The sequence below is a fragment of the Chiloscyllium plagiosum genome, unplaced genomic scaffold (genome assembly GCF_037043375.1).
Source record: "Chiloscyllium plagiosum isolate Xiang-an unplaced genomic scaffold, Cpla_swu_hap1 HiC_scaffold_38, whole genome shotgun sequence".
Classification (NCBI taxonomy): domain Eukaryota; kingdom Metazoa; phylum Chordata; class Chondrichthyes; order Orectolobiformes; family Hemiscylliidae; genus Chiloscyllium; species Chiloscyllium plagiosum.
In genome coordinates, this window is record NW_028270176.1 from 57188557 (window position 1) to 57205573 (window position 17017).

Genomic DNA, 17017 nt, shown 5'->3' on the forward strand with positions numbered 1-17017 from the left:
TTGCTGTATAACTGTATCACACGACAAGAGACAGTGTGAGGAGGGACTATAGAACAGAATGATCCCAGGTTTCAATGCAATCTCCTTGAGGGAGACCTGCTTTCCCCTCTGTTGTACTGATCCTCACTAAGACAGCACAGGCCTGGATTGATAACTGTCAACTTCCTATATTGACGTAGAAAGGCTCAGTACAGCAATGATGAATGTAAACAAGAGGGTGGGGATTGAGCCTGGGACCATCATGCTCTGTGTTCGTGCTTCAACACTGTATCGATGTCATGTTTTCTGGACCAATGTTCGCTTCCTTAAATACACTCTGCTCTGTTCACTGTGAGTGATTTTACCTCACTGCAGGATTTACTGAACGCTGCAGATCTCTCTCTCCATCTCTCTGGCTGACCGACCGTCTTCAGTGTGGTGGTGGATGAAACAGGAACTGGGAATTCTGCTGAGTCAGGAGCATCCTGAGTACCTACAGGAGACAGAGAAACAGATAGAATGGGAAACTAGCAATGGGATGCAGCAAGGGTTATACATGGAGAATGGCACTGAGTCCCATAGAGATCTGGAAAATCCCAGTTTCCATCCCTGGCTTGTGCGACTGCGTCTCCCTGGAGTGGAGAATTCTGTTGGCTCAGGACCTTGAGTAGCTGAAAAAGGTGCAGTCACCGACATCAATTAAACCCTCACAGTGACACTTATCACATGGAGAGAGACTGCGTGATATCACCAGTGTCCAGGAAGGTATCAGGATCGAACTACGGTCAGGAGTAAGGTGCACTGGGATCAGTACTCAGGGATGAGTGAGCAATCAATGGGCCAGGCAATGACCTCGTGTTACTCTCACTAGACTGTCAGGGATACTCATCTAACTGCTTAATACTCTCTCAGGCAGGATGTCTGTTATAGGCTGCCGGTCTAGCTTACAAATGAATTCAGACCCAGAGCAATGGGATTGATGCTCAAATGCCCTCTGTAATGATCTGGCAAGCCACTCAGCTCTAAGTCTGGTCAGGGTGGGCCTGAGATGCTGGCCAGCCAGAGACAGCAATATCTCACGAGTGAATTAAAATTAACACTGCTGGGAGCAGTGTCCTGGCCAATCCTGTCGGTAGGTTTATGGACAGGGCTTTAAACTGACAGAGAGGATGCAGGGACAGGGTTCAGCAGAAAGGAGCTTTCCAAATCCAGAGAAAATGTGCAGCCTCGGAACCGCATGGGAATGTGGCTGAAGACAAGCAGAAAGGAACAGGAAGGGACGGAGTTTAACGAAAACTGTTTATCAATGAATCGGTTTGTAACAGGACATTGTGGAAATGAGGAGAAAGTGAGGACTGCAGATGCTGGTATACAGAAGAAGCTAGCTGAAAATGTGTTGCTGGAAAAGCGCAGCAGGTCAGGCAGCATCCAAGGAACAGGAAAATCGACGTTTTGGGCATAAGCCCTCCTTCAGGAATGAGGAAAGCGTGTCCAGCAGGCTAAGATAAAAGGTAGGGAGGAGGGACCTGGGAGAGGGGCGTTGGAAATGCGATCAGTGGAAGGAGGTAAAGGTGAGGGTGATAGGCCGGAGTGGGGGTGGGGGCAGAGAGGTCAGGAAGAAGATTGCAGGTTAGGAAGGCGGTGCTGAGTTCGAGGGATTTGACTGAGACAAGGTGGGGGGAGGGGAAATGAGGAAACTGGAGAAATCAGAGTTTATCCCTTGAGTTTGGAGGATTCCCTGGCGGAAGAAGAGGCGCTCTTCCTCCAACTGTCGTGTTGCCATGGTCTCGTGATGGAGGAGTCAAAGGACCTGCATGTCCTTGGTGGAGTGGGAGTGGGAGTAGAAGTGTTGAGCCACGGGTTGGTTGGTCTGGGTGGCCCAGAGGTGTTCTCTGAAACGTTCCGCAAGTAGACAGTCTATCTCCCCAATATAGAGGAGGCCACATCGGGTGCAGCGGATGCAATAGATGATGTGTGTGGAGGTGCAGGTGAATTTGTGGCGGATATGGAAGTGTCCCTTGGGGCCTTGGAGGGAAGTAAGGGGGGAGGTGTGGGCGCAAGTTTTGCATGAGGAAATTATAATTTTTTTTTTGGAATGGACAAAATATCTACAAAAAAGTAATAGACTTGTGACACAGAGAAAAATGAGATTTAGTTACCGGACAGACGTGATTATAGGGTGAACAAAAGGTGGAATATAAATATTCAACAGTAAACAACCTAGTATGATCTCAGGCAGAATGGAAAAGCAAGATGGGAACCCTGACACTAATGGATAACAAAGGCATTACAGAGAAAGCATTTGGCCTCAGATTATGCAGCTGAATCAGCCTGAATACAAATTCTGGGTGCAATGTGTCAAAAACACAAGCAGGAGAACAGTTTTTTTATGCTGCCCAGCAGGATTCCATTGCTCATCCCTACATTAAACATGAATTCGTTAGAATTTGTAGCAAAGGTGGTGAGATATTTTTTGGAGACTTCAATCTTTGTATAATCTGGGACAGACATATTGGCAAGAGTGGTATTATCCGAGATCCTCCTTGAATGGTTTTGTCAGTGTTTCATTGAATAACACATTGTGCAAAAGCTAGGGAAGAAGATCGACCGTTGGGTGACGAAGCCGAGTGAATGAGTAATATCACACCGAGATACTCCAAGAAATTATACCGGAATTCAAAGAGATTATGACATTTTAAAGTGACCATAAAGCACACCTGAGCATCAGTAACAAAGACCGTTTTTGAGAGAGAACTGACCAAGGTAAACAGGGGAAACAGACTGAAATGTCAGGCTGTAAATGAACAGTGGAAACCATTTAGAGCCAGAGAGACCTAGAGACATACAGCACATAAACGGACCATTCGGTCCAACTCATCCACATCGACCAGATATCCTTTCCTAATCTCGTCCCATCTGCCAGCAGTTGGCCCATATCCCACGAAACCCTTTTTTATTCATATACCAATCCAGATGCTTTTTGTATGCTGCAATTGTACCAGCCTCCACCACTTCCTCTGGCAGTACATTCCATACATAACCACACTCTGCGTGAAAATGTTGTCCCTTAGGTCCCTTTTAAATCTTTCACCTCTCACACTAAATCTATGCCCTCCAGCTCTGGTCTCCACAACCCAGGGAAAATACCTTGCCTGTTTATCCTATCCATGCCCCTCATGATTTTATAAACCACAAGAATGTCACCCCTTAGCCTCTGATGCTCCATGAAAACAGTCGTTTCAGCCTCTCCCGATAGCTCAAATCCTCCAACCCTGGCTACATCCTTGTAAAACTTTTCTAAACACTTTCAAGTTTCACAACATCCTTCCAATAGGAAAAAGACCAGAACTGCACGCAATATTCCAAAAGTGTCATAACCAGTGTGCTGTACAGCTGCAACATGACCTCCAAACTCCTATAATCAATGCTCTGACCAATAGAGGAAAGCATACCAAACACCTTCTTCACTATCCGCTTACCTGCGACTCTACTTTCAATTAGTTATGAACTCCAAGGTCTCCTTGTTCAGCAACATTCCCTAGTACCTTCCCATTAAGTGTACAAGTTATGCTCAGATGTGCTTTCCCAAAATGTAGCACCTCACATTATCTAAATCAAATTCCATCTGTCACTCCTCAGCCCATTTGCACATCTGATCCAGATCCCATTGTAATCTGTGGTAACCGTCTTCACTGTCCACTATATCTCACTTTTTGGCGTCATCTGCAAACTTGTTAACTGTACCTCCTATCTTCACGTCCACATCATTCATATAATGACAAAAAGTAGTGGCACCAGCACCGATCTTTGTGGCACACCATCGGCCTCCAGTGTGAAAAGCAACCCTCCGCCACCACCCTCTGTCTTCTACCTTCGAGCCAGGTCTGTATCCAAACAGCTAGTTCTCCCTGTATTCCATGAGATCTAACCTTGCTAACCAATCTCCCATGAGGAACCATTTCAAACATCTCCCTGAAGTCCATAGAAATCACATCCAAAGATCGGCCCTCATTAATCCTTTTCGGCACTTCTTCAAAAAACGCACTCACTTTCTTGAGGCATGATTTCCCACACACAAAGCCATGCTGTCTATCCCTAGTCACGCCTTGTCTTACCAAATATATGTAAATCCTATCTCGCAGGATTCCCTTCAACAATTTACCCACTACTGATGTCAGGCTCACTGGTCTATAGTTTGCTAGCTTTCCCTCACTACCTTTCTTAAATGGTGAAAACACGTTAGACAACCTCCAGTCTTCTAGCACCTCACCTGTGATGGTCGATGATACAAGTTTCTCAGCAAAGGGCCCATCAATCACTTCCTAGCTTCGCACAGATTCCAAGTTACACCTGATCAGATCCTGGGGATTTATGCGCTTTTATGCATTTCAAGACATCCAGCACCTCCTCCTTTTTAATATGGACGCTTTTCAAGACATCACCATCTATTTCCCCACATTCTGTATCCTCCATTTCCTTCGCCACAGTAAACACTGATGCAAAATACTCATTTAGTATCACCCCCATCTCCTCCAGCTGCACACAAAGGCTGCCTTGCTGATCTTTGAGGGGCCCAATTTTCTCGCTAATTACAATCTTGTCCTTTATGTATTTATAAAAAAATCCTTCCATTCTCCTGAACACTATTTGTCAAAGCTATCTCATGTCCCCTTTTTACCCTCCTGATTTCCCTCTTAAGTATACTCCTCCTGCCTTTATAGTCTAAGGATTCACTTGATTTCTCGTGTCTATACCTGACAAATTTTCCTTCTTTTCTTAAACAAAACCTTCATTCTCTCGTCATCCAGAATACCCTACACCCATCAGCATTTCCTTCCACCCTAACAGGAATACTATATACTGTCGCTGGAAAGCCGTTATCTCATTTTGGAAGGCTTCCCAATCTCCAATGATAAAGGTTTCATTCTCTCAAAATGGAATCACCCCAATTCCTGCATCTCATGAAACTATCACTTGAAAATATTTTGTAAAAAATGAACATTCTAAACGAAAGCTTTGATGAGGTGAGCTCTAGTCAGTCCTGTAGATCTGGCGGTTACCAAATGCACGGAGAGTGCTTTCTACTAGAGCAGCACCAGGTCAGTGTCAGGCACACGGACAGAATGGGCAAACAGATTCACATCTGAACTCACTCGCCCAACGTGGGAATCTGCAGCTGTGTACAGCCAATTCTGGTAAACATCTGCAAAATTAGGTCATCAAGTTCAGCCCAATAGTCTAATCAAAAACAAATGAGCCATTCAGACTCAAATATCCTTCAGGTTCCACAACGCAGTCTCGGTCCCATCCTGCAGGTTCTATGAATCCCGCTACCTCAAACCTCCTGCAGGATCCACGTCCCTTTATACATTTGTACCATCCTCCAGGTTCTGCGGCCCTTCCTACCTCCGTAACATGACCCAGACTCTACAACTCTTCCTTCCTCTGCAATGTTCCCCAGAAGGGTACTAGAGGACGGTGGGGTTTACAGAGTTAGGGAGGAATATCAGGATTGGAGGAGTTTGCAGTTATTAGTAATATTGAAGTGGCTAAAATTGGCTTCGGTAGTTTTAAGGGTTCACGTCAATAAAGGAGGTTACAGAGCTAAGGAGGATTGTAGGGACGGGAAGACGTTTCACAGTCTATGAGTTTTGTGGGGACTGGAGGAAGATACCAAAATAGGGCGGGTTTAAGATTGAATGATTCTGCAGAAAACCTCTACTGGGTTAAAGGCAGGATTCTTCGTAGTGTGGAGGAACAGAAGAACCTTGGGGTCCACATCCATCGATCCTTCAAAGATGCCAGCCAAGTTGATAGGGATGGTACGAAGGCGTGTGATGTGTTCGCTTTCATTAACCGGGGGATTGAGTTTAAGACTTGTGAGGTTATACTGCAGCTCCATACAACCCTGGTTAGTCCACATTTGGAATATTGTGTTATGTTCTGGTCGCCTCATTATAGGAAAGATGTGGAAGCTTTGAAGAGGGTGCAGAGATTTGTAAGGATGTTTTCTGGATTGGAGGGCAGGTCGAATGAAAAAAAAATTGGGGAAACCAGGGGCTTTTCTCATTGGAATGAAAAAGGATCAGAGCTGACTTGATTGAGGTGTACGAGATGATAAGAGACGTACAAGATGATGAGAGGCATACAGAGTGGATGGCCCGAGAATTTTCCCATTGTGAAAATGGCTATAACGATGGGGCATAATTTTAAGGTATCTGGAGGAAGGTTTATGGGAGATATCAGATGTATGTATGTTACACAGAGAGTGGTGGTTATGTAGAGCGCACTGCTAGCGTTGGTAGTAGAGTTACATTAGGGACATTTATTTAACTTTTGGAAATGTACATGGATCACAGTAAAATGAATTTCTCAAAATGGAGACCTGTGCCCTGTGGTGTTCCACGGGGATCCGTGCTGGGTCCACTGCTGTTTGTCATATACATAAATGATTTGGAGGAAGGTATCAGTTGCCTGATTAGCAAGTTTGCAGATGACTCTAAGATTAGTGGAGTAGCAGGCAGTGATGGGGACAGTCAGAGAACACAGCAGTGTATAGATCGATTGGAGAGATGGGCAGAGAAATGGCAGATGGGGAGTTCAATCCAGGCAAATGCGAGGGGATGCATTTCGCAAGATCCAATTCAAAAGTGAACTATATAGTAAATGGGGAAAATTGACATACAGAGAGACCTAGGTATTCAGGTACATTGTTCCTTGAAGGTGACAACGCAGGTCAGTAAAGTGGTCAAGGCGGCATACAGCATGCTTTCCTTCATTGGACGGGCTAGAGTAAAAAAGTTGGCAGGTCATGTTACAGTTGTATTGGATTTTGGTTCGGCCACATTTGGAATGTTACATACAGTACTGATCACCACATTACCAAAAGGATATGGATGCTTTGGAGAGGGTGCAGAAGAAGTTCACCCAGATGTTGTCTGGTATGGAAGGGGCTAGCTATAAAGAGAGGTTGAATAGATTTTATTGGAAAGACAAAGGTTGACTGGGAACCTGATTGATGTCTACAAACTCATGAGATGTGTAGACATGGTGGATAGCAAGAAGCTTTTTTTCCTCAGAGTGTGGAATGCACTTATTGGGGGTCACAAGCTCAAAGTGAGAGGGAAAAGATTTAGGACAGGCATACGTGGAATGGTCTTTATGCAGCGGGTGATGGGGTCTGGAACACATTGCCAGCGGAGGTGGCAGAGGCAGGAATGATGACGTCATTTAAGATGTATCTAGACAGATGCGTGAATGGGCAGGAAGCAAAAGGATACAGATCCTTAGAAAATAGGCAGCAGGTTTAGACAGAGGGTCTGGATCAGCACAGGCATGGAGGGCCGAAGGGCCTGTTCCATGCTGGAATTGTCTTTGTTCTTTTCTTCTTTGAATGGTCTGCAGGATAGAGTAGAACATAGAACATCGAAGAATACAGCGCAGTACAGGCCCTTTAGCCCTCGATGTTGCGCCAATCCAAGCCCACCTAACCTACACTAGCCCACTATCCTCCATATACCTAACCAATGCCCGGTTAAATGCCCATAAAGAGGGAGAGTCCAACACTGCTACTGGCAGGGCATTCCATGAACTCACGACTCGCTGAGTAAAGAACCTACCCCTAACATCTGTCCTATACCTACCACCCCTTAATTTAAAGCTATGCCCCTTGTAATATCTGACTCCATACGTAGAAAAAGGTTCTCACGGTCAACCCTATCTAAACCCCTAATCATCTTGTACACCTCTATCAAGTCACCCCTAAACCTTCTTTTCTCCAATGAAAACAACCCCAAGTGCCTCAGCCTTTCCTCATACGATCTTCCTACCATACCAGGCAACATCCTGGTAAACCTCCTCTGCACCCGTTCCAGTGCCTCCACATCCTTCCTATAGTATGGCGACCAAATCTGCACACAATACTCCAGATGCGGCCGCACCAGAGTCTTATACAACTGCAACATGACCTCAGGACTCCGGAACTCAATTCCTCTACCAATAAAAGCCAGTACGCCATATGCCTTCTTCACCGCACTATTTACCTGGGTGGCAACTTTCAGAGATCTGTGTACATGGACACCAAGATCCCTCTGCTCATCCACACTATCAAGTATCCGACCATTAGCCCAGTACCCCACCTTTTTGTTACTCTTACCAAAGTGAATCACCTCACACTTAGCTACATTGAACTCCATTTGCCATCTTTCTGCCCAGATCTGCAGCTTATCTATATCCCGCTGTAACCTGTAGGATAAAAGATCGGCACATTATCAAGGGCCGAAGGGCCTGTACTGTGCTGTACTGTTCTGTGTTCTAAATAGGGAGGGTCACAATGGCAGGAAGGTGTTTCGGGAGGCTGGGATCTGAATGAATAGATACAATTAGGAAGGTTTGCTCGGAGTGCCACAGGTAACAGAAACACCAATGGTCTCATCTGGAACAGGCGACCCAGAGTGGGAGGGCTCTGGGGACTGGAAGTCTGTCACAGGGAGGGAGGACCATAGAACCACGAGGGTGTTAAAGAAATATGGAGGGCTGTCGGACCTGCAGGAGTTCATGGAGCTGGGGAGGTTGGGAGGGATGGAGCAGTTTACACAGATATGGATGTTGGTAGGATGGAGTGGTTTAGGTGAATGGAGAAGTTTCGAGAGAAAGTGGGTTGTATAGACTGGAGGACCAAGCAGAGATATGGAGGGTAGTCATGGATGATGTTTATAGATACAGGAAGGTTTAGGTTCTGCAGGTTAGTTAGATACAGAGGGTGTGGAGTCTGACAGATTTTCCAGAAGGGCAGTAATTTTGGTTGGAGACAGTTTCACAGATAAGGGAGCATTAATAACCTCCTTCAGAATGGTAAAATTGGGAAGGGTTGTAGGGGAGGGTGACGTTTACACAGATAGAGGTGTAAGTGCTGGAGAAGGATATGGAGATGAGTAGTGGATAGAGAGACTGGAGGAGATTACATTAATAGTGGGGTGCTAGTGATGGGAGGATGTTACACAGATAGTGAGTCTTAGAGGAACTGAAAGTCACATGATTTGGGTTGGGTTCTACAGTATGGGAGTGCTGCAGGGACCTGAGAGGCCTTTTGTGTCTCCCCAGATTGATCGTGTCTTTGGGACTGTCAGAGGTTACATAGATACGGAAACATTAAAGGCAATGTGTGTCTTCCCCTTTTTCCTGAACAGAGTGATGACACCTCTCATCGACTAGGGATTCCTAAACCTGCCAGCTTTTCCCTTCACCCTGACAGGGACATACTGGATGCTTGAGATCACACTTTTAAAAGCCTCCCATTTGCCAGTCATTCCTTTTCATTCAAACAGACCGACCCAATCGATTTTAGTCATGATTTGGACGTGCCGGTATTGGACTGGGGTGGGCAAAGTTAATAATCACACAACACCAGGTTATAATCCAGCAGGTTTATTGCAAGCACGAGCTTTCAAAGCACTGCTTCTTCATCAGGTGGATATGGAGCACAATCCTAAGGCACTGAACCTAGAGCAACAGTAATGCAGTGTCATGGAATGAAATATTAAACAAGCTTAGATGAAGTCTTTCATCTTTTTAGAATGATCACCAGAGCTTCTAAATCTAGCGCTTTCAAATACAAAGGGACCTCGATTATCCAAATATCAATTAACCCAATATCAGATTATCCAAAGGAGATCTCGAGGTCCCGCTAGAAATATTACATCTAAAGAGCCGTTTCAACCCTGATTGTATTTTGTTTTTGTTTACACTGATTAAAACCGATCTCGGCTGACTGAAATGCTGCCGAGAACAGTCCTGGACATCGAGCCCAGGGACCATCTCCTGACCTCTCACCCTCACCCCACACTTAGCCGAGAGTTATATATAAGGGTAAATCCTAAACCCCCCTTCCCCAGATATTCTCTGGAACGTTGTCTTGAATAAGGCAGAGGTGAAACTTTTTGAGATGTTGCAGTAATAAGTTATGTGTGGCTGTCTGTACGTGTGTGTGTGTGTGTGCATGTGCGCTATTTGGAAACTTACCCCCGCAAAGGCAGTAGATATCTTACTGTTGGTGTCCACTCCAGCTGCCCAGAAGGGGGAGGGGATGAAGGGGGCAGGGGGCAGGGGGCACGGGCGTGGACATGGATTGGACAGTGGGTGTGGTAGGCAGAGGGTGGTGTTGGACAGGTTTGGGGACGGGCTGAAGTTGATGTCGACGTATTTGGGAAGTGAGGGCAGGCGGCGGGTGGAGAGTGGTGTCGACGGTTTTGGCGGCAGAAGCCGCTTTTTGGGACAGCTGGGGGGGGCGACGAAGAGGGGCGGGTGGTGGCGGTATTGGATGGGTTGGGAGACGAGCGGGATGTGTTTTGGGGTCTGGCAGGGTGTGGGGGCTCGCTCATGGCTTGCTGCTGCCTAGTCACCTGAACAGGGAGCAGACTGGACTGAAAACTGAGAGCCCCAGAGGAAAGGCATTGAATCGATTAACCGAACAATCAATTATCCAAATGAAATGCTGCCCGCCATCTCATTGAGATAATCGAGGTTCCTCTGTAAACCATCTGGACTATAGCCTGGTATTGTGTGATTTTTACGTTCATCCAATCAACTCCTGCTCAATCCTGCTGAATGGCCCCAACATTGGCCCAGTTCCAGTTTAAGACCTAAATCTGACAACCTGTCTGATCTTTTTCCACAACTATGTTAAAACAAAGACAGTTGTGGTCACTGGACGCAATGTGTTCTCCGACTTGAAGTGTGTATACTTCAATGCAAGAAGTATACGAAATAAGGTAGGTGAACTTGCAGCGTTGGTTGGTACCTGGGACTTCGATGTTGTGGCTATTACGGAGACATGGCTAGAACAGGGACAGGATTGGCTGTTGCAGGTTCCGGGATTTAAATGTTTTAGTCGGGTCAGAGGTGGGGGTAAAAGAGGGGGAGGTGTGGCATTGCTTGTCAAAGATAGTATTACAGCGGTGGAAAGGACGATGGATGAGGACTTGCCATCTGAGGTAGTTTGGGCTGAGGTTAGGAATAGGAAAGGTGAGGTCACCCTGTTAGGAGTCTTTTACAGGCCTCCTAATAGTCCTAGAATCATTGAAGAAAGGATTGGGAAGGTGATTCAGGAGATGAGTGACAGTAATAGGGTGGTTGTTATGGGGGACTTTAACTTTCCTGATATTGATTGGGAAAGCTATAGCTCAAGTTCGTTAGATGGGTCAGTGTTTGTTCAATGTGTGCAGGAGAGTTTCCTGACACAATATGTAGACAGGCCAACAAGAGGTGAGGCCATACTGGATTTGGTTCTGGGTAACGAACCAGGCCAGGTGTTAGAATTAGAGGTAGGTGAGCACTTTGGGGATAGTGACCATAATTCGGTGATTTTTACACTCGTGATGGAGAGGGATAAGTGTGTACTACAGGGCAAGAATTATAGCTGGGGTAAGGGAAATTATGATGCGGTGAGGCATGACTTAGGATGTGTGGCTTGGAAAAGTAGACTCCAAGGCAAGAGTGTAAATGATATGTGGAACTTGTTCAAGGGGCAACTATTGAGTGTCCTTGATAATTATGTACCTGTCAGGCAGGAAGGAAAGGGTCGTGCGAGGGAGCCGTGGTTTAATAAGGAATTGGAATCCCTTGTTAAATGGAAGAGGGCGGCCTATCTCAAGATGAGACGTGAAGGTTCAATTGGGGCGATTGAGAGTTATAGGGTAGCCAGGAAGGACCTGAAGAGAGAGCTAAAAGCAGCAAGGAGGGGACATGAAAGGTCCTTAGTAGATAGGATTAGGGAAAACCCTAAGGCTTTCTATAGGTATGTTAGGAATAAAAGAATGACTAGGGTAGGAATAGGTCCAGTCAAGGATAGTAGGGGGAAGTTGCGTGTGGAGGCGGAAGAGATTGGGGAGACACTGAATGAATACTTTTCTTCAGTATTCACTCAGGAACAGGGCATTGTTGTCGATGAGAATACTGAGGAACAAATAAGTAGAATGGATGGCTTTGAGGTATGTAGAGAAGAGGTGTTGGAAATCCTGGAAAAGGTGAAAATAGATAAGTCCCCTGGGCCTGATGGCATTTATCCTAGGATTCTCTGGGAAGCAAGGGAGGAGATTGCAGAGCCATTGGCCTTGATTTTTATGTCCTCTTTGTCTACAGGAGTAGTCCCAGAAGACTGGAGGATAGCAAATGTGGTTCCCTTGTTCAAAAAGGGGAGTAGGGATAGCCCTAGTAACTATAGGCCGGTGAGTCTCACTTCTGTTGTGGGCAAAGTCTTAGAGAGAATTGTAAGGGATAGGATTTATGCACATCTGGATAGGAATAATGTGATCAAGGATAGTCAGCATGGTTTTGTGAAGGGCAAGTCGTGCCTCACAAACCTTATTGAATTCTTTGAAAAGGTGACGAAGGAGGTTGATGAGGGGAAAGCGGTAGATGTGGTATATATGGATTTTAGTAAGGCGTTTGATAAGGTTCCCCATGGTAGGCTACTGCAGAAAATACGGAGATATGGCATTGAGGGTGAGTTGGAGGTTTGGATTAGGAATTGGCTGGATGGAAGAAGACAGAGGGTAGTAGTTGATGGCAAAGTTTCTTCATGGAGTGCCGTCACTAGCGGTGTTCCGCAAGGATCTGTTTTGGGACCATTGCTGTTTGTCATTTTTATAAATGACCTGGAAGAGGGGTTAGAAGGTTGGGTGAGCAAGTTTGCGGATGATACGAAAGTCGGAGGAGTTGTTGACAGTGAGGAAGCATGTGGCAGGTTACAGCAGGATATAGAGAAGCTGCAGAGCTGGGCAGAAAGGTGGCAGATGGAATTCAATGTAGCTAAGTGCGAGGTGATTCACTTTGGGAAGAATAACAAAAAGATGGGGTACTGGGCTAATGGTCGGATACTTGGTAGTGTGGATGAGCAGAGGGATCTTGGTGTCCATGTACACAGATCTCTGAAAGTTGCCACCCAGGTAAATAGTGCGGTGAAGAAGGCATATGGCGTACTGGCTTTTATTGGTAGAGGAATTGAGTTCCGGAGTCCTGAGGTCATGATGCAGTTGTATAAGACTCTGGTACGGCCGCATCTGGAATATTGTGTGCAGTTTTGGTCGCCATACTATAGGAAGGATGTGGAGGCATTGGAACGGGTGCAGAGGAGGTTTACCAGGATGTTGCCTGGTATGGAAGGAAAATCGTATGAGGAAAGACTGAGGCACTTGGGGCTGTTTTCACTAGAGAAAAGAAGGTTTAGGGGTGACTTGATTGAGGTGTACAAGATGATTAGGGGGTTAGATAGGGTCGACAGTATGAACCTTTTCCCGCGTATTGAGTCGGGTATTACAAGGGGGCATAGCTTTAAATTAAGGGGGGGTAGATATAGGACTGATGTTAGGGGTAGGTTCTTCACTCAGCGAGTCGTTAGTTCATGGAATGCCCTGCCAGTAGCAGTGGTGGACTCTCCCTCTTTATGGGCATTTAAGAGGGCATTGGATAGGTATATGGAGGATAGTGGGTTAGTGTAGTTTAGGTGGGCTTGGATCGGCGCAACATCAAGGGCCCAAGGGCCTGTACTGCGCTGTATTCTTCTATGTTCTATGTTCTATGATACTTCAGTCACTTGCCTGACCTCGTTTTCTGAGGAGAGGTCTCGTGTTGCATCCGCCTGAGTAGCGTAGAGCCATCTACGTCTTGATTTCGGAAACTTTCTTGGACACATTTTACAAATTCCACCCAGTACAGGCCTTTTACACTCTGGGTGACCCAGTCAATCCAGGGGAAGTTAAAATCTCCATCTAATGCTATTCTATTATTTTTATAGATACCTGCAAACTCACGACGCATTTTCTCCTCTCGTACCTACTGGCCATTTGAGGGTCTAGAACACCATCCCAGCAGACAGACCATCCCCTTTTTGTTTCTAACTTTTAAATATATGGCCTCATTTGATGACTGCTTAACAGTATTATCTCTAAGCTCTGTTGTTATGTCCTTCCTAATCAAAGGGGCAGCTCCGCCCCCTCATTTACTTGTCCTTCTGTCATACCTGTAGCTTCTGTATCCTGCAACACTGAGCTGCCAGTCCTGCCCTCTCTCCGCCATGTTTCTGTTACAGCTATAACATCCCAGTTCCAAGAGCTAATCCATGCTCTGAGCTCGTCTGCCTTACCAGTCAGGTCCCGTATGTTGAAATAAATGCCCTTTAAACCGGAAGTCTTTTCCCTCCCTCGACTATGCCCTGGATATCCTTGCTCTTGATGGCTGATGTACTGTCCTCTGACTTTCCGATGGTCCCTCTCTTACTCAGAGTCACAACTCCCTGGCAAACTAGTTTAAATCCTCCTGGGTAACTCGAGAAAATTTCCTCCCTGGGATACTAGTGCCCCTCTGCTTCAAGTACAAACGATCCCTTTGTACAGGTCACCTCTACCCCAGAAGAGATCTCAATGGCCCAAGAACTGAAAACCCTGCCCGCTACACTAGCTCCTCAGGCACACATATATCCGGCCTACCTTTCTATTTCTATCCTCACTGGCACGTGGCACTGGGAGTAATCTGGAGATCAGTAATATCAATAGCCTCCTTTTTTAACTTCTCAACTAACACCCTGTACTCATCCCTTTGTCTACCTCTGTCATATGGGCCGATGTGCACAATGACCTCTGGCTGTTCACCCTCCCCTTCAGAATGTTCAGTAACCGCTCAGCGACATCATTGACCCTGGTGCCTGGGAGGCAGCACACCACCCTGGGGTCTCTTGTGCAGCCACACAGTCTCCTGTCTGTCCCCCTCACAACTGAGTCTCCCATCAGTATCACGATCATTACAGAGGATCTGGCAAACAGAGACAGGGAGGAACTCCCTGCAGTTGGGTCCATGTTAGGAAAGTGGAGTATTTTAAAGTGATGCAGTGAGAACGCAGGGCCAGTGTGCCCCTTGAAGAGTGAATAGTAAAGGCAGCAAGTCCAGGGAATACTGATCAAGTGATAACGTGAGTTTGATAAAGAAAATACAGTGCAATAAAATCAGGTGACACCCTTCACAAGTGTAGAGAGTGCAAGAGGATTGTGGAAAATGAGGGACAAACAATAATCATGAAATATATTTGGCAGATACGATTGCGGAAAAGCCACAGGTATTTTATCAACATCGTGAGAGTAAGAGGATTCCCAGTGAAAGAGGGAGGCCTGTGAGAAACCAAAGGGATAATCTGTGCATGGAGCCAGAGGAAGTAGGCGAGGTCTTCAATGAATACTTCCCATCTGTATTCACACAGGACAAAGACATTGCAGGCAGGGATTTCAGTCAGGATGGTGAGGTTCCAGAATATGTTAAGATCAATAAAGAGGAGGTGTTAAATATTTTCACAGGCATAAAGGTGGAGAAATCCCCAGTACCCACTGAAATGTATCACAGGCTGCTATGGGAGGTAAGGGAGGAGATTGCTAGTGTTTAATACTTTGTTTAATACTTTGCTGGCCACAGGTGAAGTGCTGAATGACTGGAGGATCACTAATGTGGTTCCTTTATTCAAAAAGGGCAGCAGGGATAGGCCAAGCAATTACAGAGCAGATAGTCTGACAGCAGGGGGAGGGTAATTGGGAACAAATCTGAGGGACAGGTTGGATCAATAACTGGAAAGGCAGGGATCGATTAGTGATAGTCAGCACGGATTTAGAAGAGGAAGATAATGTCTGATGAAATCAGCTGAGATTACTTTGAAATTACGATTGAAGATATTGATGAGGGCAGTGCAGATGTTGTGGATTCCATGGAATTCATTAAGGCCTTTGACAAGGTCCCACGTAGAAGGCTGGTTCAAAAGGGAAGAGCCCATGGGATCCAAGGCAAGTTGGCAAACTGGATCCAAAATTGTTGTGTGGGTTGGTTTTGTGATTGAAAGCCTTTGCCCAGCGGGTGTATCACAGGTATCTGTGCAAGAATCATTGCTGTTCCTTATGGGCATTAATCACTTGGATGTGAAAGCAGAAGGTATCAAGAGTAGGTTTGCAGATGATATGAAAGGTCAGGGTGTTGTCCACAGTGAGGGGGGAGTCTCAGGCTACAGTCTGAAGGTTGGGGCTGGGACAGAATTTCAAGAGAGTCATTTCAATTGACAAGGCAGGCATGAGCACAGCAGGCAATGAGGGAAAACTGATCCATTAAGCTGCATTTACTTGAATGTAAAAGACCTAACAGGTTATACAGATGAATGCATGGCATGGATGGGAACATGGGACAGGGATATCACAGGAATTACAGAAACACAGCTGAGGGAGGGGCAGGACAGGCAGCTCAATGTTCCCGGGACAGATGCTACAGGATGGATAGAAGGGAAGGCAAGAGAGGAGAGGGATTGGTGTTTTTGATCAGTGAAAACATCACTGCAGCGCTTAGAGGGGATATTCCTGGGGATCGCTCAGTGAAGCTGTATTAGTAGAACTGAGAAATACAGCTGGATAATCAGTTTGATATGTCGGAACGACAAGCCCGCAGTAGTCAGCGGGAAACTGAGCAGCAAATACGTCGGAGATCTCAGATATCTGTAAGAATGATAGGATTGTAATGGTCGGGGATTTTAACTTTCTAAACCTAGACTGGGATTGCCATAATGTTCACAGCTTGGACATTTGTTCGGTGGAATTTGTTCAATGTGTTCAAGTAAACTGGTCCGACTGGAGAAAGGGATGAAACCTGACCTCCCTTCGGGAAACAAGGGAGAGAAACTGGCTGAAATGTTTGTGGGGGAGCACTTTAGCAAAGTCACCACAATTCTATTAGTTTAAAAATAGTGATGGAAAAGGACAGGCCTGGTCCACAAGTTAGAGTTCAAAACTGGCCTTGCCCCAGGCCAGAAGGTATTAGGTAAGACTGTCCAAACGTTGATGAATGGAGGCTATTTGAAAGAAAAGGGACGTCGGGCAAGTGGGATTCTTTCAAAAGAGAGATAAATTAAGATTTCAGGGCCAGCATATTCCTGTTAGTGTGAAGGACAGTGCTGACACAAGTGGGAAACATTGGATGACTTGGGATATTGAGGTTCTGGTCAAGACAAAAGGGAGCACAT

At 45.9% G+C, this 17017-nt stretch overlaps 1 long non-coding RNA gene across 1 annotated transcript in view; it reads right to left on the reverse strand.

The window, feature by feature from the left end:
* Nucleotides 1-344: 344 nt before the first annotated feature.
* The window catches only part of LOC148139521 (uncharacterized), a 48648-nt gene continuing 31975 nt past the window's right edge, over nucleotides 345-17017 (reverse strand). Inside the window, exon 3 of the long non-coding RNA XR_015753671.1 lies at nucleotides 345-472. This is a non-coding gene — a long non-coding RNA (uncharacterized LOC148139521). The remainder of the gene's footprint in view (nucleotides 473-17017) is intronic.